This window comes from Chiloscyllium plagiosum, unplaced genomic scaffold, assembly GCF_037043375.1.
Source record: "Chiloscyllium plagiosum isolate Xiang-an unplaced genomic scaffold, Cpla_swu_hap1 HiC_scaffold_4, whole genome shotgun sequence".
In the NCBI taxonomy this organism is placed as follows: domain Eukaryota; kingdom Metazoa; phylum Chordata; class Chondrichthyes; order Orectolobiformes; family Hemiscylliidae; genus Chiloscyllium; species Chiloscyllium plagiosum.
Window position 1 is genome coordinate 64,880,453 of NW_028270142.1, and position 26,235 is coordinate 64,906,687.

Here is a 26,235-nt window from a genome sequence, read left to right on the forward strand (position 1 = left end):
TCTTTGTGCCAGGTATACTAGGAGTGTTTTCCCCCGATTCCCACTCTGACCAGATGTGATAGGGCTCCTTGATGTAACACGCTATCAAATGCTGCTTTGCTATCAAAAACACTCACTCTCACCTTCAATCTAGAGTTAAGCCTTTTTCCAAGTTTAGTCCAAGACTACAATGAGGTCAGGAGTTGAGTGTGCCTGTGAGACCCAAATGAGCAGCAGGGATGTTAGTAAAAACAATGATTGCAGATGCTGGAAACCAGATTCTGGATTAGTGGTGCTGGAAGAGCACAGCAGTTCCGGCAGCATCCAAGGAGCTTCGAAATCGACGTTTCGGGCAAAAGCCCTTCATCAGGAATGGCTTTTGGATGTTGGTAGCCTAGTTGATGACCACAACCATCAGTTTATTAATGATCAAGAGTGGATTGACAGGATACTAATTGTCTAGAATTGATTTGCTCCTTTTGTCCACCCCAGGGTGTAGTGGGGTGGAAAAATCAGAAGTCAGATGACACCAGATTATAGTCCAACAGATTTATTTAAAATCATAAGCTTTCAGACCGCTGCTTCTTCGTCAGGTGAAGTGATAATTAGCAAGACGTTTCCTTGATCGGGTTAGTTGCGAGGCTTCATGGAATCCAGAATCAATATAGAGGATTCTCAGAGGAACTCTCTTTTGACTGTATACCACACTGACACTACCTCCAGTGAGTCTGTCTTATCAGTGAGATAGGAACTACCCAGTCTTATTAATTTCAGGTACATTTTCTGTAAGGTATGATTCCATGAGGAAGACTATTGTTTGACTAATTTGTGGGACTGCTTTCCCAATTGTGGCATGAGCCCCAGATGTTGGTAAGGAGGATTTTGCAGGGTCGAAAGGGCAGGGTATGTGATTGCCATTTTTAGTGCCAAGGTCGATGCCAGGATAACCATTGGTTTTATCCATTTCCAACTTTTCTGTTTGTGTTTTAATAAAATGTCATCATTTTAGAGTTATTCACATTGCTGAGTCCTGAGTCACATCTTGACCAGCGCAAAAAAAGACAACAGATTTCAGCTAATGAAACTGATGAGTCTCTCTTTTTTCATGGTCACCATGATTGGGACTATTTTTAATTCCAGCTTCATTAATAATAGTTCAATTCCATAAGTTGCCATTTTGGGATTTAAGCCCACACCCCCAGTGCATTAACCTGTTAGCTTCAGGATTGCCAGCACAATAACATTACTGTTATGCAACATGTTGTCTTAACAGAATTTTTACTGAACTTGCCAGAGTAAACATTCTAGCTCTTTAACAAAGGTAGATGTCAGCACCAGAGAATAAAAGGTTTTGGTCCTTTAACATGCTACTCAGTTATGTTGCATTCCTAGAACACAGTGTTAGCTGTGGGTGCTGATAACTGTCTGTTTTGCACAGTGGCGCAATGTCCTGGATCAAATCATGGGCTTTTGAATAATCACGAGCAGAAAATGCTGGAAATGCTCAACAGGCAAGAGCCCCTCTATGGAGAAAGAGGGAAACTGTCAAGGGGTAGAGTTTAAAATCAATGACCTTTCTTCAGCACCTGCAATGTTATGCTCTATCCCTTGTGCAAATGTTGTGATAAGATAGAAGACAGTCATTTATCATGGTTACATAGCTGCCATAGTTGAGAGTTTCTGCATTTAGTTCACCTGGTATAGCAGAATGAAACAGCTGGCATTTCTATTCAGCAATCTAGAAACACTAACAGCCAACTGCATGTTAAGTACCAGGCAGAATTATTCTTTTATGAAATATAAGACTAACAATAAAGTACAAATATTTTTTTAATACTGATGGGCAGTGCATGCATACTAATGAGTTTCCATAGTTGATTGTGCCCTGGACACCTTGCATGAGGAATGGCTGCTTGTCAAAGGTACTTTGGATACCGATGGTGCAAACAATGCAAAGTCCTTTGGACTCTAAGTTTAATTTGAAATTCATTCATAGCGAGGCCTTGTGGCACTGTGATAGCATCCCGACTTCTAGATCATAAACTCTGGGTTCACAACTTGTTACCATGGAAATTGTATTTATAAAATGGCTGACAGGTTGACTGTCGAAGAAAAGTCATTTTGAACCTGAAATGTTAACTCTGTTATGCTTCCACAGATGCTGCCACATTTGCTGAGTTTCTCCTATTTTTCTTGTTTTTATTTCAGAAACCCAGCATTTGCAAAATTTTGCTTTTATGAGGTTAGTTACCAACTTTGAAATCCATCTAATTCATCTCTGTCCAGAGGTCAAGTGGAAGGCTCCTGGTCAGCTGTGCTTGGTGCAGAGCAGTATTCCTTAAGTTACAGTCCCTGACAGCAAGTTGGCAGCCTGCTTCAGGAAAAAGGAAATGATGGATACAAAAATGAGCACATTCTTTGCCTGCCTTTGCACACCATTAAACATGAGAAGTAGGGGAGAAATATGGTCAGTGCAGTCAGTGCACCACATACTTAGTGAAAGAAACTGAAAGATCTGTTTTACACAACAGATTAAATTTGACATTTCATGATGTACTTTCACAGATTTTACAAAAAAAATGAGATTTTCTGAGGAAAAGAATCCACCTTTAAAGGAATCTTCCAGCTCTTTTCTTCCATGATTAGCCTGGGATTTTATCTGTTTTTTCACATCTTCCAGGACGTTGTGGTTCTGGGCTGGTGAGAAGTGTTCCATTGGTGAGGAGCCAAACATTATAACCATATGGGAAATCTAGATAAGTACTTCCAAAACCTGCTTCCAGTGTGACCCCATTTGAAGACTTGAACATAGCCATGGCACCTTGGGGAGAAATGAGAGAGTGAGGATGGTGGAGGAGTGTGGGGGATTAGAGCTGTTACAGAGGCAACGCAACTGTTAGAATGCAGTTGAATTTCAGGGCACTCTTTGTGGCCTCAGAGCTGGTGATCTGGAATCCTGATTAACATTCCGTCTGATTTTTGTTTCCCGCTGTCTGGATCTCCAAGGTCTATGCATAGCAGCACCAATCAGCGTGCACAAAACATCTCTATAACTGTGCAACCAGGTAAAAACAATGACTGCAGATGCTGGAAACCAAATTCTGGATTAGTGGTGCTGGAAGAGCACAGCAGTTCAGGCAGCATCCAAGGAGCTTCGAAATCGACGTTTCGGGCAAAAGCACTTCATCAGGAATACAGGCAGAGAGCCTGATGGGTGGAGAGATAAGTGAGAGGAGGGTGAGGGTGGGGAGAAAGTAGCATAGAGTACAATAGGTGAGTAGGGGAGGGGATGAAGGTGATAAGTCGGGGGGGGGGGGAGGGTGGAGTGGATAGGTGGAAAAGAAGATAGGCAGGTAGGACAAGTCATGGGGACAGTGCTGAGCTGGAAGTTTGGAACTGGGGTGAGGTGGGGGAAGGGGAAATGAGGAAACTGTTGAAGTCCACATCGATGCCCTGGGGTTGAAGTGTTCCGAGGCGGAAGATGAGGCGTTCTTCCTCCATGTATCTGGTGGTGAGGGAGCGGCGGTGAGGGAGGCCCAGGACCTCCACGTCCTCGGCAGAGTGGGAGGGGGAGTTGAAATGTTGGGCCACAGGGCAGTGTGGTTGATTGGTGCGGGCATTCCGGAGATGTTCCCTAAAGTGCTCTGCTAGGAGGCGTCCAGTCTCCCCAATGTAGAGGAGACCGCATCAGGAGCAACGGATACAATAAATGATATTGGTGGATGTGCAGGTAAAACTTTGATGGATGTGGAAGGCTCCTTTAGAGCCTTGGATGGAGGTGAGGGAGGAGGTGTGGGTGCAGGTTTTGCAATTCCTGTGGTGGTAGGGGAAGGTGCCAGGATGGGAGGGTGGGTTGTAGGGGGGCGTGGACCTGACCAGGTAGTCGCGGAGGGAATGGTCTTTGCAGAAGGCAGAAAGGGGTGGGGAGGGAAATATATCCCTGGTGGTGGGGTCTTTTTGGAGGTGGCAGAAATGTCGGCGGATGTTTTGGTTTATGCGAAGGTTGGTAGGGTGGAAGGTGAGCACCAGGGTCATTCTGTCCTTGTTACGGTTGGAGGGGTGGGGTCTGAGGGCGGAGGTGCGGGATGTGGACGAGATGCGTTGGAGGGCATCTTTAACCACGTAGGAAGGGAAATTGTGGTCTCTAAAGAAGGAGGCCATCTGGTGTGTTCTGTGGTGAAACTGGTCCTCCTGGGAGCAGATATGGCAGAGGCGGAGGAATTGGGAAAACGGGATGGCATTTTTGCAGGAGGTAGGTTGGGAAGAGGTGTAATCCAAGTAGCTATGGGAGTCGTGGGTTTGTAAAAAAATGTCAGTGTCTTGTCGGTCATCATTAATGGAGATGGAGAGGTCCAGGAAGGGGAGGGAGGTGTCAGAGATGATCCAGGTAAATTTAAGGTCAGGGTGGAATGTGTTGGTGAAGTTGATGAATTGCTCAACCTCCTCGCGGGAGCACAAGGTGGCGCCGATGCAGTCATCAATGTAGCGGAGGAAGAGGTGGGGAGTGGTGCCGGTGTAATTATGGAAGATCGACTGTTCTACGTAGCCAACAAAGAGACAGATATAGCTGGGGCCCATACGGGTGCCCATGGCTACCCCTTTGATCTGGAGGAAGTGGGAGGATTAGAAGGAGAAATTGTTAAGGGTGAGGACCAGTTTGGCCAAACGAATTAGAATGTCGGTGGAAGGGTACTGTTGGGGACATCGGGAGAGGAAGAAACGGAGGGTTTGGAGGCCCTGGTCATTGCGAATGGAGGTGTAGAGGGATTGAATATCCATGGTGAAGATGAGGCTTTGGGGGCTGGGGAAACAGAAGTCTTGGAGGAGGTGGAGGGCATGGGTGGTGTCTCGAACGTGTGTGGGGAGTTCCTGGACTAGGGAGGATAGAAGTATCGAGGTAGGTAGAAATGAGTTCAGTGGGGCAGGAGCATGCTGAGACAATGGGTCGGCCAGGGTGATCAGGCTTGTGGATTTTGGGAAGGAGGTAGAACTGGGCAGTGTGGGGTTCCCGGACTATGAGGTTGGAAGCTGTGGCTGGGAGATCTCCTGAGGTGATGAGGTTCTGTACCGTCTGGGAGATGATGGTTTCGTGATGGCGGGGGTGGGGTCATGGTCGAGGGGGCAGTAGGAAGAGGTGTCCTCAAGTTGGCGTTTGGCTTCAGCAGTGTAGAGGTCAGTACGCCAGACTACCACCCCCAGTGCGCCCCTTTAATCTGCTGGCTTGATGGTGTGGTCGGGATTGGAGCAGAGGGATTGGAGGGCTGCGTGTTGTGAGGGTGAGAGGTTGGAGTGGGGGAGGGGGATAGACAGGTTGAGGTGGTTAATGTCCCGGCGGCAGTTGGAGATGAAGAAGTCGAGGGCGGGTAATAGGCCAGCACGGGGTGTCCAGGTGGATGCAGTGTGTTGGAGGTGGGCGAAGGGGTCCTCGGGAGGTGGGCAGGTGTCCTGATTGTGAAAGTAAGCTCGGAGGCGGAAGTGGAGGCAGCAGAAGAAGTGTTCGACGTCACGGCGTGTATTAAATTCATTGATGTGTGGGCAGAGGGGGATGAAGGTGAGTCCTTTGCTGAGGACTGATCGTTCGTCCTCAGTGAGGGGGATATAATGGGAATGTTGGTCCCGACCCTCAGGGGGAGGTCATGGGCTGGATGATCTGTTTTTGAAATAGAAGATATAGAAGGGTTAGATAAAGATATTGGGAGGATGCTAGGGTGGAACTTTTGGCAATGACCTTCTATAAGCTCCATCTACATGTGTCTGATCAGTTCAATGAGAGTTGATACATTTGAGGCAAGGAATATACGAATGCAGAACTGGGAACTAACATGCAGATAAATTACTGATTTCCACTTTCTCACTTGTGCTTGGACTACAATAGTTATGCAGTTGGATAACAACCTTACATATCAGGGAGCTATGACTCACTACATACTACCTTTAATTCTGAGTTATAAAATGTATCTTGAAGACCTCACTGCAGAACCTCAGTATAAAATTTGAAGCTAAAACCCCACTCAAGGACTGAGGGAATGCTTTCTGTTAGGCACAATATCATCTGTGTGCAACATTACACTCAGAGCTCAACAAGCCTTTTGTGATTAATGTAAAAGATCCCATACATAGGGAGCATGGCCTGAACATGATAATGAGGCCAATGCCATTTTCTTTTATTATTCTGAACCTCGGGTTACAATATCACAGTCCCCTAAATATACTCCACTGGCCCCCTGTCACTTGATCCATTTGGTCCTCTTCATTCACAAAAACCAGGTCTAGCTATGCATCCTTTCTTGTTGGACTGAACACACACCACTGTAGGAAATTCCCTGAACACAATGTAGGCTTTGCCTCATCCACTTAAATTTATCTTCATTATAAGTACCTGCAGAGTTTCATCCCACCCTATTTCTGCAGTCTCCTCAAGTCCTACTTCCATTCTCATTGTTGGAGTGTCCAAAAAAACCAGAAGACACAGGAGCAGAAGTAGGTTACTTGGTCCGTTGCATTTGCTCCACGCACGGTGGCACGGTGGTTAGCACTGCTGCCTCACAGCACCAGAGACCTGGGTTCAATTCCCAACTCAGGCGACTGACTGTGTGGAGTTTGCACATTCTCCCCATGTCTGCGTGGGTTTCCTCCGGGTGCTCCGGTTTCTTCCCACAGTCCAAAGATGTGCAGGCCAGGTGAATTGGCCATGCTAAATTGCCTGTAGTGTTAGGTAAAGGAGTAAATGTAGGGGAATGGGTGGGTTGCGCTTCGGCGGGTCGGTGTGGACTTGTTGGGCCGTAGGGCCTGTTTCCACATTGTAAATAATCTAATCTAATCAATGAGATCATGGCTGATCTGAAAACTTTAACCCCACTTTCCTGCCTTTTGTTCACAATCCTATATTCCCTTACCGAATTAAATCTGCCAATCTCAACTATGAATATTTTTAATGACTCAGTCTTAACAGCCTCTGTGATAAAGAATTTCACAGATTCACACCATCTGAGAGATTAAATTTCTCCTCGCCTCTGTCTTAAATGCGTAGCACCTTATTCTGAGATTATGCCTTTTGGTCCTAGACTTACCCACAAAGGGTAAAAAACACTTTCTACATTTACTCTGTTGAATCCTTTAAGAATTTCTTTTTTTGTTTCAATCAGGCTCCCTCTCATTCTTCTTTTTTCCAATAATTGAAGGCCCAATTTACTCAACCTCTCCTCATAAGATCTGGTATCAATCCCTGGATTGCCTCCGATGTCAGTAATCTTTCCTTAGAAAACGGGACAGTATTCTACCTGTCATCTGACTGGTGCCTTGTACAGTTTTAGCAAAGCTTCCCTACTTTTATATTCCATTCCCTTTGAAATAAAGGTCAACATTCCATTTGCCTTCCCTATTATCCTCTGAACTTGGATGCCAGCTTTTAGTAATTCATGGATATGGACTCCTAAATTCCTCTGTTGTCTGGCCTTCTGCAGTTTTTCTCCATTTAAATAATATTCAGTAGTGCTATTCTTCATACTAAAATGCATAACTTCAGAATTCCCCACATTATATTCCCTCTGCCAAATTTTTGCCCACTCCCTTCACCAGTCTATATCCCTTTGCAGATTCTTTGTGTTATGCTCACCTCTTGCCTTCCTAACTAGTTTTGCATCATCTTCAAACTTGGCTAGGCTGTGTTCAGTTTCCTCATTCAAGTCATAAATATATGTTGTAAATAATTATGGCCCCATCACTTATCTCTGTAGCACATCATTAGTTATATTTGCCAGCCTAAAAATGTTTTCTTTTTCTGAACTTTCTGTCTTCTGTTTGTTAGCCAGTTCCCTATCTGTGCTAATGTACTATTCTGGGATGCATCTATCATTTCCAGGGGGCATATCAGTCTTTAGCCCTGTTAACTTACCTAGCTTTTTTCCTCTGGTGTTGCTATTGTATTTACTTCCCGTCGTTTTGCCTCTTGGTATTTGTGTTTTCTACTGTGAAGTGGGGTTCAGCAACTCAGGCAGCGGTGCACATGGTGCTCGGTCAGTTAGTCTGTCAAGTTCTAAGACGTTTCAACAGAATGCACCTGGGAATGAAGAGGTTAGAGAGGTTTTGACCAAAATAAGGACAGGTTGTGCTGACAGGGGAAGCACAGGGCACCAACGAGAAACTGTGAATACTGTATGCAATTCTGGTCTCACTCCTACATGAAGGACCTTGTGAAACTTGACAGGGTTCAGAAAAGATTTACAAGGTTGTTGCCAGAGTTGGAAGTTTCAGCTATATGGAGAGCCTGAATAAGCTGGGGCTGTTTTACCTGGAACTTTGGAGGCTGAGGGGTGAACTTATAGAGGTTTATAAAATCATAAGAGGCATGGATTGGCTAAATAGGCAAGGTCTTTTCCCTGGGTTGGGGAAGTCCAGAATTAGAGGGCATAGATTTAGGGTGACAGCGGAGAGATATTAAAGGGACCTAAGGTGCAACCTTTTCACGCGAATGGTGGTGCGTGTATGGACTGAGCAGGTAGAGGAAGTGGTGGAGGTTGGTCCAATTGCAGCATTTAAAAGGTATCTGGGTATATGAATAGAAAGGGTTAAGAGGGATAGGGGCTGGGTGCTGGCAAATGGGACTAGATTAATTTAGAATATCTGGTCAGCGTGGATGAGTTGGACCAAAGGGTCTGTTTCTGCGCTGTATGTCTCTATGACTCTATGACTGATGTAATGTATTTATTTAACTCTTATGCCACTTCTTGCTTCCCCATTATTATATGTCCAGCTTTATTTTCGAAGGGGTTTATGTTCACTTTTGCTTCTATCTGCAATGTTATATATTTGAAGAAGCCCTTGCTAACAATTTTGGCATTACTTGCAAGTTTATCCTCAAAGTTTATTTTCTCCCTCTTTATTACTTTTTTGGTTATCTTCTGTTGGTTTTCAAAAATTTTCCCAAACCTCTGGCCTGCCTTTTTCCCCATCACTGGTGAGTGTGCCTTCAATTTCCAAGATCCTACAGCCTAAGATTCCCTCCATATATCTCTTTGCCCCTTCAGCTTCCTATCCTTCTTCAAAATGCTTGGCTAACTGTTTCTTTGAGCGAGCTATTGGTCATTCTTCCCAACATTGCCTTTCATGACTCTGTACCTATTTACCTTCCAATATTTCAAATAGAGCTCTCTTTACATTGAATCTCAATGTAAATATTAGTTTTTATCATGATTGCCAATGACAGTTTCATGTAATCATCCACAATGTGTTTTTGCATTTAATCTCTATCATTGGTGCATGTTATATATTTCACTGAAATCAGCGGTGGCTGACTCCATACCATATCATACAATGTCATAAGTTAGTGATATCAGTCATCAACAACAGAAAAATACAAAATCAATATTACATGTTTTGACCTATAACAGATTCAATTGATGCTGCAGATTTGATGATGCCACATGCTTTTAAAATATATATTACATCTGTAAGTGACAGCAACTGAGAAATCAGATACAATTTTTGACATGCAATGCAGATGTCTTCAGAATATCTTTTACTAAGAAACAAGAAACTGTTCTTTAGCTCACCAGATGCTTCCCCACAAGTCCATGTCTAATTCTAATTGTAAAAAATTTCCACATTAATCTTTGTGTAGGTTCTGCCATTCATTCTTCCTTGCACAAGCCATCAAATGAAACTGCAGGATAAATGCTCAATTTTATAATCTTCACCAACCTTACAAATGGCCATGCTAATTTAGTTTTCCCCTTTCTCTGTTTGTTGTTTGGAAGATAATCAGTCATGTCATGTCGTGTAGTTATTCTCCACCAATTTATCTCCCAATTTTCTTTTCAATGGCAACTAAGGATTGCAAATAATTGCCAGCAACACAATATGCATGAATCATTCAAAGAAAATACATAGTTAAATAGAAAATAGGAGCAGGAGTATACTGTTCAGCTCTGCACGGTGGCTCACTTTTGCACCACAGCACCAAGGTCCCAGATTTGATTCCAGCCTTGGGTGACTGTCTGTGTGGAGTTTGCACATTCTCCCAGTGTCTGTGTGGGTTTCCTCTGGGTGCTCTGGTTTCCTCCCACAGTCCAAAGATGTGCAGACCAGGTGAATTGGCCATGCTAAATTGCCTGTAGTGTTGGTGCATTAGTCAGAGAGAAGCGTGTCTGGATGGGCTACTCTTCGGAGGGTTGGTGTGGACTTGTTGGGCTGAAGGGCCTGTTCCCACACTGTAGGGAATCTAATCTTCAAGCCTGCGTCACCATTCAGTGTGAATACGGTTGATCATCCAACTCAGTACCCTGTTCTCATTTTCGCTGAATTCTGTTCGGTCCCCTAAGAACTATGTACAACCCCTTCCTGAAAACATTTGACATTTTGCCTAATCCACTTTAGGTGGCAGTGCGTTTCACAGGCTCACCACTCTGAGGAAGAAGTTTCTCCTCATACCGATCAAAAAAGGTGTTTTATATCTGGGGATGAGTTGTTGTTCTCTGTCTTTTCTCAAAGTGTAGATCATCGTGTCTCACCTTCACTGTCCACTGAAACATTTTCCTGCTAGTGTAATAAGCTGTGGCCTTCTCTTTTGAGTTTCATTCATAGAAAGTTGTAGCTTCATTTGAATGTAGATTTCTTTGGTGCAGTTTTAATACTGTGGTTCCAATGGGCTTGAGGCAAGAAGAACTACTCACTATAGACAATTTAAAACATTTCCCATTTGTTCCCAACAGGTGTCTGTTTAACTCCAGATTTGTTTTATTCCACTGTAAGAAGCAGCTAGGGGATCAGCCGAATATATGAAAATCAGATTCTTACAAAGTCACTGAACAAAGCTTCACAAAACCTTCCCAATGCCGACCTCATGAATAGCATCGAAAGAGACAGTGTACCAGATTCACTAATGGACTATTTGAAGGGCACACTGCTGAAGATAACCAGTTCATAGGCTTTACAAGCCATTGTACTGTTGGATATTCAGGAGAATTTCCACCTTCCAGGCCACTCATTACACGTTTATAGAATCTACAACACAAAAGGAACCAATTATCCTCTCAAGTCTATGCCAGCTATTCAAAAGAGCTGTCTAATTATTCCCACTCTCTTTCTCATTCTGCATAAGACTGCAAATTTCTCATTTTCATGAATATCTTCCATCACCCTTGAAAGTTACAACCAATGGATTCCAGATCATGACAACTCACTGTAGAAAAGAAATTCAAAGTTCCTCCTGGATTAGTTATCCATATATTGAATCAATGTGAAATAGTATTACTCCTGTGAAATAGTTTCTCTAGATCTGTTAAATCAAAAATCCCTCTTAAAACTCCCCTTACCAAATGTTGATATTACAGAGGAGCAAGTGCGAGACATCTTGAAGTGTGTAAAGGTGGATAAATACCTGGGAGCTGATCAGGTATACCCTAGAACTCTGTGGGAAGTGAGGGAAGTGAGTGCTGGACCTCTTGCTAAGATAATTGCGGCATTGATAGTCACAGGTGAGGTGCCAGAAGACTGGAGGTTGGCTAATGTGGTGCCACTGTTTAAGAAAGGCAGTATGGAAAATCAAGGGAACTATAGACCAGTGAGCATGACATCAGTGGTAGGAAAGTTGTGGAGGGGATCCTGAAGGACAAGACTTACACTTATTTGGAAAGACAAGGACTGATTAGGGAAAGTCAACATGACTTTATGCATGAGAAACCATATCTCACTAACTTGACTGAGTTATGTGAAGAAGTAACAAAGAGAATTGATGAAGACAGAGTGCTGGATGTGATCTATATGTAAGGCGTTTGACTAGGTTCCTCATGGGAGACTGGTTACCAAGGTTAGATCTCATAGAATACAGGGAGAATTAGCTATTTGAATACAGAACTGGCTCACAGGGAGAAGAGAGAAGTCTGTGGTGGAGGGTTGATTTTCAGACCGGAGGCCTGTGACCCATAGTGTGTCATAAGGATCGGTGCTGGGTCCATTGTTGTTTGTTATATAAATGATTTCGATGTGAACATAGGAGATATGGTTAGAAAGTTTGCAGAGGACACTAAATTTGAGGTGTAGCAGACAACAAAAAAGGTTACCTCAGAGTACAACGGGATCTTGGTCAATGGGCCAAGGAGTGAATAGATGGAGTTTAATTTAGATAAATGTGAGGTGCTGCATTTTGGAAAGACAAATCAGGGCAGGACTTATATCTTAAGGTAAGGTCCTCGGGAGTGTTGCTGAATGAAGAGACCTTGGAGTGTAGGTTCATAGTTACTTGAAAGTTAAGTCATATGTAGATAGTATAATGAAGAATGCATTTGGCATGCTTGCTCTTATTGGACAGTGCGTTAAGTATAAGAATTGGGAGGCCATATTGCAGAAGTCATATACAGGACATTGGCCAGCTGGTTTTGTAGTATTGTGTGCAATTCTGGTCTTCTGCCAAAGGAAAGATGTTGTGAAACTTGTAAAAGTTCAGAAAAGATTTGCAAGGATGTTGCAGTGTTGGAGGACTTGACCTATAAGGAGGGGCTAAATAGGCTGGGGTTATTTTCCCTGGAGAGTCGGAGGCTGAGAGGTGACCTCAGAGGTTTATAAAATCACAAGTGGCACAGAAAGGGTAAATAGACAAGGTCTTATCCCTGAGGGAAAGTGAGGACTGCAGGTGATGGAAATCAGAGTCATTAAGGATAGTGCTGGAAAAGCACAGCCAATCAGGCAGCATCTGAGGAGTAGGAGAACAGTTCGAGCATAACCACTTCAGCAGGAATTTGAGGTGGGGATGTTGGTGGGGTGGGGGGGAGGTGTGGAGCAAAGGGGCTGAGAGATAAATAGGAGGGGCTGGGATTAGGGGGACGTTAGCTTGGAATGCGATAGATAGATGAAGGTGGGGGAGATGATGATAGGTCCGAGTGGAGGGTGGAGCGAATTGATGGGAAGGAAGATGGACAGGTAGGACAGTTCAAGAGGGTGGTGCTGAGTTGGAGGATTGGGTCTGATTTAAGGTGGAGGGAGGGGAAATCAGAATTAATGGCTGAAGTTGCCATTAATCCCAAGTGGTTGGAGAGTCCCAAGGCGGAAGATGGGGTTTTCTTTCTCCAGGCGTCGGGTGGCTACAATTTGGCGGTGGAGGAGGCCGAGGACTTGCATGTCATTGGAGAGTGGGAGGGGTAGGGAGAGGTGAATGCTTGGCCACAGAGTTGATTGGTGCATGTGTCCCGGAGATGTTCCCTGAAATGTTCCGCAAGTTGACATTCTGTATCCCCAATATAGAGGAGACCACATTGAGAGCAACAGACACAGTATATGAGGTGTTTGCATGTGCAGAAAAATCTCTGCTGGATGTGGAAGGATCCTTTGGGGCCTTGAATGAGGGTGAGGGGGGAGGTGTGGGCGCAGGTTTTTCACCTCTTCCTGTGGCAGGGGAAGGTGCTGGGAATGGAAGGTGGGTTGGTGAGGGAAGGGGGGGGGGGGGGGGGGTGTGTGTGGCTTGGACCTAACAAGGGAGTCGTGGAGGGAATAGTCTCTGTAAAATTTACATAGACATGGGGAAGGAAATATTTCTCTGGTTGGGGGGGCTATGATTGTCGGTGGCAGAAATGTTGGAGAATGATGTATTGTATCCGAAAGTTGGTGGGGTGGACGGTTCTGTCCTTGTTACAATTGGAGAGGTGACGGGGTGCAAGGGTAGAGGTGCAGGAAGTGGAAAGGAATCACTGGAGGGCATTGTTGACCATGTGGGATGGGAACTTGCAGTCCTTGAAATGGGAGACCACCTGGGAGGGTCTTTTCCCTGGGGTAGAGGAGTCAAAAACTAAAGGGCATAGGTTAACATGAGAGGGGTAAGATATAAAAGGGATCTAAGGGCAACTTTTTAATGTTGAGTATATGTATGGAATGAGCAGGCAGAGAAAGTGTTGGAGAGTGGTATAATTACAGCATTTAAAGGCATCTGGATTAGGAAGCATTTAGAGGGATAAGGCCAAATATTGGCAAATGGGACTGAGTTTATATCGGATGTCTGGTTGGCAAGGTCAAGTTGTACCGAAGGGTCTGTTTCCGTGCTGTATGTCTCAATGACTCTATGACCACTTTGTTCTAAATGAAACACAAGATTCTTCTTGTTCCTCATTACAACTAAACTAGTTGATCCCCAGTGCATTCTAGTCAATCTCTACCTGCAAACCCTCTGAATCATTGGGTATGGAAGCATGTTAGGGATTTGGTTTTGGAAGGATTACCGGTGGAGAAAATGTATTTGAAGATAGCCACTTCTAAGAGTGCAATAAACAAGCCCTGAATCTGTTTCGTGGTGTTGAGAAGAGGGAAATCCTTAATAATGTAAGTGTGTCTCTGTACGGTGTCTTTTTAACAGTGTACATGTTGTCAGGTCAATAAGCTCTCAGGCAGCAATGTTAACTGTTTCTTTCAAATGATCACCCAACACTTGATATTTGCATAGGGTCAGGAATAGTAGAACAACTGATCACAGACTATGAATAGCTGCATGACTGCTCTCTATTTGCTGTGTTTTACTCTAGTCATAAGAATCCTACTCATTGACTACAGTTCAGCCTTCAACATTATTATCCTCTCGAGACTGATGACTAATCTTAGTGATCTCAGACTAAGCCCAACTCTGTGCAACTGGATCCTCAGTTTCCTGACCTACAGGTCGCAATCAGTGAATATTGGGGACAATATTTCATCCTCACTAAAACTCAACACTGGAGCATCCCCAGGGGTGCATACTCAGCCTCCTACTGTAGTCACTATATGCCCATGACTGCATCACCAAATACCATTTACAAGTTCGCTGATGACACCACCATAGTCAGTTGAATCTCAGATGGCGACGAAACAGACTACAGACGGGAGGTGGAAGACCAGGAAAAATGGTGCACTGAGAACAACCTAGTTCTCAAGACCAGCAAAGCCAAGGAACTCATTATTGACTTTCAGCGGGATGTTACTCATGCCCTCTACATATTACCAGTACAGAGATGGAACGAGTGGAGAGTGTCAAGCTCCTGGGAGTGGTCATCCACAACAAGCTTTCTTGGACACTTTATGTGGACGCACTGGTTACAAAGGCCCAACAATGTCTCTTCTTCCTCAGGCAGCTGAGAAAATTTGGCATGACGGCGAATACCCTTGTCAATTTTTATAGGTGCACCATTAAGAGCATTCTTCCTGGATGTATCACTACCTGGTATGGCAACTGTATCATTCAAGATTGGAGACGGTTACAGAGAGTGGTGAACTCGGCCTGGACAATCACAAAGGCCAACCTCCCATCTAAAGAATCCATCTAGCAGGCCTGCTGTCAAGGAAAGGCCACCAGCATTCTCAAAGATCCATCCCACCCTGGCAATGTTTTTCTACAACCTCTACCATCAGGGAGAAGGTACAGAAGCCTGAACACACGCACCAGCTGGTTTCGTAACAGTTTCTACCTTACTGTTGTTAGAATACTGAATGGACTCACAAACTCTTAGCATTCACCTGTACCTGTGTTTTGTTTTTGCTGCTGTTTACCTACTATTTACTATCTATGCTATTTAACTCTTGTGATCTGCCTACATTGCTTGCAAGACAAAGCTTTTCACTATGCTTCATTATACTTGACAATAAATCTAATTCAATTCAATTCAATTTATAGAAAGTTATTTATTTCTTTGTTGAGAAAACAACTTTTAAGACTCATACAGATCTCATGACAAAGGGTGACTGACAGTCAGAGTAGTTTGTCCCTTCTTGATCCTGAGGAGAAAGTGAGGTCTGCAGATGCTGGAGATCAGAGCTGGAAATGTGTTGCTGGAAAAGCGCAGCAGGTCAGGCAGCATCCAGGGAACAGGAGAATCGACGTTTCGGGCATAACCTTCCTGAAGAAGGGCTTATGCCCGAAACGTCGATTCTCCTGTTCCCTGGATGCTGCCTGACCTGCTGCGCTTTACCAGCAACACATTTCCTTCTTGATCCTGAGTCAATGATTCACCATGCAATAACCCAGAAGTTCAACAGCAGGCCACTTGTAAATTGGTACATTTTAAGTTTTGTGCAGCTATGTGAAAACACTTGGTGGGATTGCACTTAGGTAAATTGCTACACATTCCAAAAATAAAAGGTTCATTACTTGAATGACCAGGCAAAATTATTTGTAGTATGTGGGTATGAAAGAGTTAACACAAAGCCAACGTTTTGAACCAACCCCACTCCCCTGATATTTATGTGAGGAGCAGACTGAAGCCCCCCCTACCCCGAGAGGCAATTTCATTTTAAATTCGTATCTCCTTCTCTGGATACAAAAACTAAAGTCAAGGTTTCCTACCAGGAAGTGAGATGAAGACAGATAAGATAATGAAATGATCATTAAAAAAATTACCAGATACCGTAAGAACCATATCCAGCTCAGCCATGTCTTTATTATGTGTGGAATTCTTCTATCAGTTTCCACCAGAACACTTTGCCTCAGTAGAGGGCTGGGATTTGGGTTTTGTTTTGTTTCCTGTTAACCTTGTGCACGACATTTCTCTGAATAAGGAGAAAGTGAGGACTGCAGATGCTGGAGATCAGAGCTGAAAAATGTGTTGCTGGAAAAGCGCAGCAGGTCAGGCAGCATCCAAGGAGCAGGAGAATTGACGTTTTGGGCATAAGCCCTTCTTCAGGAATCCCTATGCCCGAAACGTCGATTCTCCTGCTCCTTGGATGCTGCCTGACCTGCGCTTTTCCATCAACACATTTTTCAGTTTCTCCGAATAAACCAGTTACAACTCCTGAATGAATGCTACCACATTTTGAAAAACAGAGTGATTGCAAAAGGACACTAGATATTCACAGGAATACTTGGCTAGCTGTTTGTAACCCACAAACCCTGCCATGGTAGAAAACCTCTAACAGCAGTACGGCACAAAGGAAACATTATTATCATCAGCTAATACAATGAAGGTAGCTGTAAAATGTATTCTTTCACCTAAACAAACATGGGAAAATAAACATTTTGAATTATAATGGCAAGCTACAAGCAAGGAAAAGCATATAACCACACAAAGATGTAGAAATATTAAAACAAAGAAAAGTGTATGTACCGTATCAATCATATTCTTCATTTCAGGCTTAATCTAGATACCTTTAGTCCCAGATTGATTTTCAGGAATGTTTCTCTTCCTGCCACTTTAGCAAAAATCAGACATTTTTATAGATTATCAAGCAGCATTGGTGCACTTATTTCAGTCACCATACAAGTAGTGAACCAAATCCAGTCACAGATAGGCCCTATTATGGTTTGATGTGGAAGCACGTGTTATTGTCTGATAAAGTATTCAAAAGAGAAAGGCAAAGTTTGTATGTGCATCCAGCTTCTCCTCTATTGTTGAAGATGTAACTAAATAAACTTATTTTTTTTTTAAATTTAAAGCCTTTTTCATGGAATCCCAACAGTGTGGAGACAGGCCCTTCAGCCCATTAAGTCCACACCGACCGTCTGAAGAGTAACCCACCCAGGCCCATTACCTGACACTATATTTACCCCTGACTAATGCACCTAACCACATCCCTGAACACAATGGGCAATTTAGCACAACCAATTCACCTAACCTACACATCTTTAGATTGTAGGAGGAGCACCCAGAGGAAACCCATGCAGACAAGGGGAGAATGAGCAAACTCCACACAGACAGTCACCCAAGGCTGGAATAGAAACTGCATTGCTGGTGCAGTGCTAACCACTGAGTCACCATGCCACCCTTTTGTGACCTACCCTCCTCTCAACACTTTTATGGTAAGAATTCATCAGGGAGACAAATTTTTCACCACCTAACTTGATGTCTTCTAATTTTTGATGTTAGGTAAATCTTGATTTGCAGATCTGAATACAAAGATTTCACATGAAGATACTTCACACATTGACACTGCAGTGGTGTCACTTGTCTTTCAAGTTCCTGATGATATTTTTCTCAAATGTTGAGATTGCAAAATGTTAGAGACTTCTCCATTTAGATTTGTGTAGGATTGGTTTTTCCATTGTGCTTGAGTTGGGATATTCTAGGTTGTGTGATCCCATGCCACGCTGGTTTTCATACTCAGGATTTTCTTCAAAAACCTAAGGGATGTGGACATCATTGTTCAAATTATCATTTGCTGTTCATCTCTAATCATCTTGTAGGTGGTAGTAGTCAGGAGTCTTCTTGAGCCACTGGAGTCCATGTGATGGAGTTACATCCATAATGTTGTTGGGAAGTATGCTCCAAATGTTTAATCTTGAATGTGGTGGATAGGGAGTCAATCAAGTGGGTGGCTTTGTTCTGAATGGTATTGAGCTTCTCAAGTTGGAGCTACACTCATCCAGGAGACAGTGAGGTCTACAGTTGCTGGAGATCAGAGTTGAGAGTGTGTTGCTGGAAAAGCACAACAGGTCAGGCAGAATGTGAAGAGCAGGAAAATCAATATTTCGGGCCAGACTTTTCAGCCAATGTTTCGGCATTCCTGATGAAGGGCTCTGGCCCAAAATGCCAATTTTCCTGCTCCTCAACTGCTGCCTGACTTGCTATGCTTTTCAAGCAATACACTCTCAACGCTGTGGACAGTAATCCATCACACTGCTGACTTGCTTACTTTTTTTCTTTCTTCAAATATTTGTATAAATTCTTGCTGTCCATTCTTACATTTCTCGATAGTTTCCTCTCATACTTTTTATCATCATTCACCGTCCCATTTTTTTAATGCTGATCAATCATCTAACTTGCCAGTCATCTGTGTGTAATTTTTTGTTTATGTTCTCTTTAATCTCATTAGTTATTCACAGGTGGTAGCTCTTCCATTTGGGACTTCTCTTTAAGGTGGAATGGTGGCTCAGTGGTTAGCACTGCTGCCTCACAGCACCAGAGACTGGGTTCAATTCCAGCCATGGGTGACTGTGTGGAGTTTGCACATTATCTCTGTGTGGGATTACTCTGGTTTCCTCCCACAATACAAAGATGTGCAGGTCAGGTGAATTGGCCATGCTAAATTGTCCATTGAGTTAGGTGCATTAGTCAGGGTAAATATGGAGGATGGGTTACCCTTTAGAGGGTTGGTGTGGACTAGTTGGGCCGAAGGGCCTGTTTCCACACTGTAGGTAATCTAACCTATTCTGAAGTATCCTTTTTTTTCTTATTACCCCCACACTACTGTCTAATTGTGGTGGTGCTTATTTATTCCCCCGGACCCATGTTGTGTGTGTGCTGGTATAAGATACAGTGAAAGACACAAGGTGTACAAATTTTTATTCAATTTCCACCACGAGGAAGAAAAGAAAACATGAAGTATCTTTTTTTTTTCTTTTTGTTTAACCCCCACACTACCGCCTAACTGTGGTAGTGCTTATTTTTTCCCTTCACCCATGTTGTGTGTGTGCAGGTGTGAGACACAGTGAAAGACACAAGTGCATGAATCTTTATTAAAATTTCCACCACCAGGAAGAAAAGAAAACATGACATATCCTTTTTTTTTTCTTTTTTTTCTTTCTCTCATCTTATGCATTGTCTGTGCGCCAGCCAGTCCCAGAATCAGTCCCCCTTCTCCTGGAACAATCAAGAGGAGAGTCCTTAACACTGGTCCAGCTCCCTCAGAGCCAGCTCTCAGAGTGAACAGAACCTCTGACACTCCTGTTTTTCTCTCTCTTTTTTCTCTTTTTTCTTTTTCTTTTTTTCCTCTCTTTTTTAACCCCCACACTACTGCCTTACTGCCATAGTGCTTATTTTCCCCAGCACCCATGTTGTGTGTGTGCAGGTGTGAGACACAGTGAAAGACACAAGGTGCATGAATCTTTATTCAAATTTCCACCACCAGGAAGAAAAGAAAACATGAAGTATCCTCTTTTTTTTCCCTTTTTTTTAATCTCCTCACTCCACCTGAACAGTATCTTCCCTGAAACAGCCTCAATGCCAGATGAAATAACTCCCGCATCCCATTGCCAAATAACCCTTTATTTACAGGCGGAGAGTCATTGACACTGATCCAGCTCCCTCAGAGTCAGCTCTCAGAGTGAACAGGATGCCTGACACTCTTTTTTTTCCCCACACAACTGCCTAACTGTGGTAGTGCTTATTTTTCCCCCCAGCACCCATGCTGTGTGTGTGTGTGCAGGTGTGAGATGCAGTGAAAGACAGAAGGTGCATGAATCTTTATTCAAATTTCCCACCACCAAGAAGAAAAGAAAACATGACATATCCTCTTTTTAAATTTTTTTTTTTCTCTCTTTTTTGTAACCCCCACACTCCCGCCTAACTGCGGTAGTGCTTATTTTTTCCCCCCAGCACCCATGGTGTGTGTGTGCAGGTGTGAGACACAGTGAAATACACAAGGTGCATGAATCTTTATTCAAATTTCCACCACCAGGAAGAAAAGAAAACATGAAGTATTCTTTTAAATGTTTGCTACTGTTTTTTTATTGGTCAATCTGCTAGCATATTATCCCAGTTCATTGTTTCAAAATGAGCTTTCAGTCCCCCATAGTTGTCCTAGTTAAGCCTAAAAGTATAATCTTAGACCAAACCTTTACCCTTTGAAAATAGATACAAAATTCAGTCATGTTTTTGTTAATGCTACCTAGATGTCCCCTTAATTAACGCTGTCTCATTACAAAATACCAAGTCCAACATGACCTGTTCCTTGGTTGGTTCTAGAATAGTCAGCTCCAAGAAACTACCTCAAAAACACTCTATGAACTACTCACCCAGGTTATTGTTGCCAGTTTGATTTTCCCAGTTTACATGCAGATACAATCACCCAAGAAAATTGCCCTGTGTCAAAAGCAACTTTTCATGTTTTTTCTCTCAGCAAACTTCACCCTACAATATTGTTACTACTAAGGTGTCTACAGACCACTCCTGTCACTGCTTTATTCCCCAATTATCCCTTCATCTTCATCCAAAACTGATTCAAAATCCAGATCTCCTGAACTAAAATTAATCACCAAGAGCATATTGGTTTTTGTATGATCACACTGACATCCAGAAACTCCTGCATTCTGCAACTGCAGCACATCACCTACCCTGCCATCTCTTTAGGTTGATTTAATTAACTATTCAGTTACTTATTAATTACTTATGTTTTATTAAGCTTACCATCAGTTCCAATACACTTTCAATCTGGACAAATAGTTCAAACTTTAACCACTTTACAGGTACTCACCAAACAGACAGCTAACTCTTCAAACAATCACCTACTTGTTTTCCTGTGATATCACACTTGGTTTATTTTTCTCAGAAATGTTCTTTCCACTCGACTGAACTGAGCTGAAGTGAACAGACAAGACATTCTGCAATCTTAGTGCTCCTTTCAAACTTGCTACTCCTCCTCTATTGGCACAACATTTAGAATAAAGCATTTTCCTGCTTGCTGTGCTGTTTCTAAACTTGCTTCTTCTCTAATCAGTGCTGTGGTTAGCTGCAGAATATGCAGGCTCTAACTTGCTCGGCTAGCTGTAGTGTTTATATGTCTGGTCCAGTTCAATATTAAACAACAGGACTTTGACAATGGGATGTAACAATGGTAATGAAGTCAAAGGGAGATGATTGTACTGTCTCTTGTTGGAGTTAGCCATTGCCTAGCACTTAGTGATCAAATGTTACTTTACACTTATAAACCCAAATCTGAATGTTGTCCAGATCTGGCTGCGTATGGATACAGAATGCTTCAGTGTATGTTGAGTGATAAATAATGCTGGACATCCCAATCAGCAATAAAGATCCACATTTCTGATCATTAATGTCATTAATGCAACAGCTGAAGATGGTTAGGCTAAGGACACCACCCTGAGGAAGTAGGGCTCTTACAATAGTCTCTCTCTCCCTCTCTCTCTGAGCTTGGAGGCCCAGGTTCAAGTCCCATCTGTTCCAGGCGTATGCTATAGCCTCTGTGCACAGGCTGATTAAAAATATCTCTGCTGACAAACATCTGCAGTGACCATCTGGGAATCCTTGATGCAAGCAGCATGGCCAATTTATTTGTAACATTAGGTTCACAAATAGTAACCTAATAGCAAATTTCTCTTAACCTTAATCATCCATCGAAGGCATAATGGCATTTTAAACTGGATGTATCAAACAGCGAAGAATAATTTTAAAAAAAGGAATGAAACTGGACAGACCACCTGACACCAGCCTCAACAACCGAAACAATAATGGCGAAATCAGCCCTGTTGACACTGCAAAGTTCTCCTTATTAACAACTGTGAGCTACTGCCAATATTGAGATAGATGTCTTACAGATTATTCAAGCAACAGCCTGGCATAGTTATATCATGGAGTTATATCTCACAAACAAATCCCAGACTGCACCATAACTATCCATAGTTATGTCCTGTTCCACTGTCAGCATAGGCACAACAGAGGTAGCGGCACAGTGGTATATAGGTCATAAATTGCCTGGATATCCTCAGATTGACCACATATTCACCAAACTGCCTGTCACAGAAGGATTTGTACATGACAGTATTGATAAGAATTACACCACACAGTCTTCTTGGAGTCAAAGTCTAGTCTTCACATTGATGGCACCTTCCAATATATTTTGAGGTACTATTGTTATGCTAAGTTTGCTAGATTTTGAACAGACTTTTGAGCAGATTTAGCAACTCATTATCTGGGCATCCATGAGGCAATGTGAGCCAACAGCAGCAGAAGGATTGTATTCCAACACAATTTGAACCTCATGGCACATCCTGGACTCTACCATTACCATGAGACTAGGGAATTAACCCTGGTTCAATGAAGAATGCAAGAGGCTATGTCAGGAGTAACAAAAAGTCTTGATAAAAAGGACATAGAGTCATAGAGCCATAGAGATGTACAGCACGGAAACAGACCTTTGGTCCAACCCATCCATGCCGACCAGACATCCCAACCCACCTGCCAGCACCCAACCCATATCCCTCCAAATCCTTCCTATTCATATACCCATCCAAATGCCTCTTAAATGTTGCAATTTTACCAGCCTTCACCACTTCCTCTGGAAGCTCATTCCATACACATACCATACTCTGTATGAAAGGTTGCCCCATAGGTCTCTTTTATATCTTTCCGCTCTCAACCTAAACCTATGCCCTCTAGTTCTGGACTCCCCAACCCCAGGGAAAAGACTTTACCAATTTACCTTATCCATGCCCCTCATAATTTTGTAAACCTCTCAGCCTCCAATGCTCCAGGGAAAACAGCCCTAGCCTGTAGTCTCTCCTTATAGTTCAAATCCTCCAACCCTGACAACATCCTTGTAAATCTTTTCTGAACCCTTTCAAGTTTCACAACATCCTTCCAATAGGAAGGACACCAGAATTGCCTAACCAGTGTCCTGTACAGCCGCAACATGACCTCCCAACTCTTGTACTCAATACTCTGACCAATAAAGGAAAGCATACCAGGCGTCTTCTTCATTATCCTATCTACCTGCGACTCCACTTTCAAGGAGCTATGAACCTGCACTCCAAGGTCTCTTTGTTCAGCAACACTCCCCAGGACCTTACCATTAAGTGAATAAATCGTGCTAAGATTTGCTTTCCCAAAATGCAGCACCTTGCACTTATCTGAATTAAACTCCATCTGCCATTTCTCAGCCCATTGGCCCATCTGGTCAAGAACCTGTTGTAATCTGAGGTAACCCTTTTCGCTGTCCACTATACCTCCAATTTTGGTGTCATCTGCAAACATACTGACTGTACCTCTTAAGATAAGACTTAGGAGGGGTATGTTTATATTATAGGCTACAGGAGGAAGTGCTGCATATTTTTAAACAGTCCTCAGGACCTGATGAGATCTATCCTAGAACGCTGAGAGAGACAGGTATGGAAATTGTTTCGACCTTGTACGAAAGCTTTGTATCCTCTTTAATCACAGGAGAGGTCCCAGAGGAATGGAAAATAGCCACCGTTGTTCCTTTGTTTATGAAGGGCAATAGAGATAATTCAGGAAATTACAGGCCAGTGAGCCTCATGTCAGTGGTGGAGAAATAATTAGAGAAGATTTTTAGATATGTCTTTACTCACATTTGGAAAAATATGAATTTATTAGCAATAGGCAGCTTGGCTTTGTATGGGGAAGATCATGTCTCACAAACTTGATTAAGTTTTTTAAGTGACAAAGATGATTGATGAGGACAAGGTGACAAATGTGTTTTTTATGGATTTTAGCAAGGCCCTTGTCAAAGTCCCTCAAGGCAAGCTGATATAGAAGGTGAAGTCAGTGGGCTCCATTGTAAGCTAGTAAGTTGAATGCAGAACTAGCTTCGTCTTAGAAGGTAGAGTGTAGTGGTGGGAAGGTATTTTTCTGACTAGAGATCTGTGACCAGTAATACGCTGCGTGAATCAGTGCTGGGATCCCTGCTGTTGTAATATAAATGATTTGGAGGAGAATATGGATGGCCTGATTAGTAAGTTTGCAGATAACACAACAGTTGGGGGGGAGCTGAGGATAGTGAGGAGAATTGCTAAAGAATACAACAGGATATAGATAGGATGGAGGATTGAGTGGAGACATGGCAGATGGAATTTAATACGGAAAAATGTAAGGTGATGCATTTTGGAAGATCAAATGCAAGACGGAAATATACAACAAATAAAAAAAACCCTAATAACATCAAGAGGCATTTAGGCACCGGGATACAGGTCCACAGTTCCCTGAAACTGGTAATACAATTGGATAAAATGGCTAAGAAGGCACATGCCATGCTTGCCTTCACGAGTCAGAGCATAGCAAATAAAATATTGGCAAGTTATGTTGCAGTTACATGAACTTTAGTTAGGCCACATTTAAAATACTGTATAAAGTACTCAATTACCATATTAGCAGAAGGAGGTGGAGACTTTGGAAAGGCTATAGAAACGGTTTACCAGGTTATTGATAGGTATTAGCTATGAGGAGAAATTGGACTAACAAGTTTTACCTTGAATGCTGAAGGTGAGGAGGCAACCTGAAAGAAGTTTACAAAGTTGAGAAGCATGAATAGAATGTATAACTGAAGTCTTTTTCCCAGGGTAGGAATGTCAACTACTGGGGGATATAGGTTTAAAGTAATAGGAGAAAAGTTAAGAGTTTTTTTACACAGAGGATGGTAAGTGCCTGGAATGCGCTGCCACAGGATGTGGTGGAGGCAGATACAACAGCAATGAAAGATACAGTAGCGCCTCGACATACGAACGATCCCATTCATGTACAAATCGGTTTACGAACAGGATTGTACGTAAAATTTTGCTTCAACGTACGTACGAAATTCAAGGTACGAACAAAGAAACGAATGCAAAAAGCCCATGTGCGACCACGTGGTTTCATTGTTCTGCTTTGCTACACGCTTGTTGAACGCAAAAGCTCTCAGGCCCTGCATGATCTCATTCAGTTCGTCTTTGGCGCGTGCACTGTGAACAGCCGTCCAAGCATTCTTACGCTATCCAAACAATGGGAAAAATTGATTCAGTTTGCGAACTTTTTGGTTCACAAACCGGGTCCCAGAACGGATTAAGTTCGTAAGTTGAGGCGCTATTGTATATGAATAGGCAGGCAATAGAGGGATATAGATTGTATAGAAGTAAAACATTTTGATTGAGAAAAGCATCGTGTGTCAGCACAGTCTTGGTAGGACAGGTGTGTTCCTGTGCTATACTGTTCTTTGTCCTTTGAGCTGCCAACTAGTTGAAACTCCCACACAAAACTATTTGACTTCGAAAAGCATGAATAATATAGGATAGACAGATATAAGTGATGTTACAACCAATAGATTGGACCTAAGCTCTGAAGTCCTACCATGTCGAGTTTAGAGTAATGATGAATAATTAATTCACTGGAGGAGGACATGCCACTTGAGTCCATACTTAAACGTCCCCATCCTTAATGACAGAAGAGTCAAGCATATCAGTACAAAAGATAAGGCTGAAGCATTTGCAACAATCTTTAGTTCTTAACTGGCTCAAAGGTCGAAGACAGAGGGTATTGGTGCAAGGTTGTTTTTCAGACTGGAGGTCTGTGACCAGTGGAGTGCCACAAGGATCGGTGTAGGGTCCACGACGTTTCGACATTTAGATAAAGGATTTGGGTGTAAACATAAGAGTATAGTTAGTAAGTTTGCAGATAACACCAAAATTGGAGGTGTAGTGGACAGCGAAGAATGTTACCTCAGATTACAACAGGATCTTGGTCAGATGGGCCAATGAGCTGTGAAGTGGCAGATGGAGCTTAATTCAGATAAATGCGAGGTGCTGCATTTTGGGAAAGGAAATCTTAGCAGGACTTAGACACTTAATGGTGAGGTCCGAGGGAGTGTTGCTGA

General features: G+C 42.9%; 1 pseudogene; it reads right to left on the bottom strand.

Annotated features, from left to right (window-relative positions):
• Positions 1-730: 730 nt before the first annotated feature.
• Positions 731-26,235, bottom strand: part of LOC148150161 (uncharacterized) — a 123,640-nt pseudogene continuing 98,135 nt past the window's right edge.